Genomic DNA, 2,289 nt, shown 5'->3' with positions numbered 1-2,289 from the left:
CCCTTTTCTCCAGCTCAAGGGACTCGAACTGAGGTTCCCTTGACCAAAACCCTCGGCCTTCCAATGCCATCACCCATTCAGCTAATCCCTCACCATCCATTTCTTCTAAATTTGTCAGGCATGCCTCCAATGGATCTCTCACAGTTAGGGTCCTATCATCTTCTTGCAGAATTACATCCACTGCCTCAACTAGAGAGCAATTCGCATATTCGCTGGGTCTCCTCATTGATTGCTGAACATTGAATATGACTTCTTCATCATTCAATCTCATTTTAAGTTCCCCAGTCTCACAGTCTATCAGTGCTCTCCCAGTGGCTAAAAATGGTCTCCCCAAAATAAGGGGTATCTCCTCATCCACCTGACAATCCAGAATCACAAAGTCTGCAGGGAACACGAACTTCCCCACTTGCACCAGCACATCATCAAGAATACCAGTTGGTCTTTTCACAGTGCGATCAGCCAGCTGTAGCAGCATAGAAGTCGGCCTGGCTCTACCGATGCCCAATTTGGTGTACACTGCCAGCGGCATCAGATTTATGCTGGCTCCCAAATCACACAACGCCTTTGCAAAGGCATAACTTCCGATTGTGCATGGAATAGTGAAGCTACCTGGATCGGACATCTTTTGAGCCATCGGTTTTGCCACCACTGCGCTGCAGGTCTGTGTCAGAGTTACTGTGGATAGATCCTGAAAATCAAACTTCCTTGACATTAAATCTTTCATCATCTTGGCATAACCGGGCATTTCCCTCAAGGCATCCATCAATGGAATATTCAACTGGATTTGACGCAGCATCTCCATGAACTTTTTGTATTGGTCTGCCTTCTTTTGCTTGACCAGTCTCTGAGGGAAGGGTGCAGGTATCACCCTTTGTGCATTGCTTGCTGGCTTCTCTCTGTTAGGATTTTCTGGCACAAGAGGTGCCACCTGTTTTGCAACTTGCTCGGTCTCCTTTTCTTTGCCTTTTTCCTCCTGACTCTGCTCAACCACCACTTCAGTAAGTTCTGTGGGTTCTTCTACCTCTAATTGAACTGGAGTGGCTGGTGTAGTATTCTTGCTGGCTTGTGCAATTTCCTGGTCTCTATCTAAATCTCTACCATTCCTGAGACTGACTGCCATCAGCTGATTCGGGTTTTGCTCCTTGGGGTTTATGTTTGTGTCTGCAGGTAAAGTTCCCAGAGGACGGTTGTTCAAAGCCATGGACAGCTGACCCAGCTGTGTTGCAATATTCTTTATGGCTGAATCATGCACTGCATATTTTTCCTGTACTTTATTATTTGTCCCAATGAGTTGCTGAAGCATACCCCTAATCTCCACCATGTTGTTATCTTGCTGCTGAGGCGGTGGTTGATAAACCAATTGCTGCTGATTTTGCTGTGGATAACCCTGTGGTTTCTGATAAGGCACTGGCACTAATTGGTTTTGACGGTGCATACCCCCAGGCTGGTGCATATTAGGCCTATACTGCTGATTTTGCTGCGGTCTCCACTGCTTTGCTCCTTGTCTATGACCCCCATAGTTGTTGACATAATTCATATCTTCCCAGACCCCTTGATTTTCACCTTCTCCGCTCCATGAACACACATAGGACTGATTAATACACGGTGTACATAGTCCTCCATTCATTGTATCAACGATGTGCACCTGTTTTGTACCCATCTCATCAATCTTCTTTGTCAGTAGGCTCATCTGGGTCAAGAGTGTGGCCATGTTCTCTTCCTGTGAATTATTGGGATCAAGTGGAACTGAATGCACTATGGGTGCCAGTATTGCACCTCTAGTCATCCACCCCGCATTTTGTGACATCTTATCGAGGAGAATTTTGCACTCGGTGAATGTTTTGCTTAAGAAAGCACCTCCAGCTGAAGCATCCACATTCGCTTTCAAGTTGTCAGCTAGACCCATGTAGAATCTCTGGCCGAGCATCTGGTCTAGAATGCCATGATGAGGACACTTCACAAGCATCCCTTTGAATCTCTCCCAAGTTTCTTGCAAGGACTCAGTGGAATGCTGCCTATACTGCAATATGTCATCAATCTGCTGGTCTTGTTAGGCGGATAGAACTTGTTCAGGAACTGCTTGACTAATTCCTCCCAAGTGGTAATAGAGTTGATAGGGAGCGAATTTAACCAAGTCTGAGCTGCCCCGGTTACTGAGAATGGGAAAAGGAGCAGTTTGATAGCTTCAGGGGTCACATTAGGCTGCCTTTGGGTCATGCAAATTGACAGAAAATTTTTCAAGTGTTGTTGCGGGTCTTCAATGCTTGACCCGGAGAACAGTCCCTTATT

The sequence above is a fragment of the Nicotiana attenuata genome, unplaced genomic scaffold, assembly GCF_001879085.1.
Source record: "Nicotiana attenuata strain UT unplaced genomic scaffold, NIATTr2, whole genome shotgun sequence".
Classification (NCBI taxonomy): Eukaryota; Viridiplantae; Streptophyta; class Magnoliopsida; order Solanales; family Solanaceae; genus Nicotiana; species Nicotiana attenuata.
The sequence above is the reverse complement of the archived record's forward strand: the minus strand, read 5'-3'. Positions refer to the sequence as shown.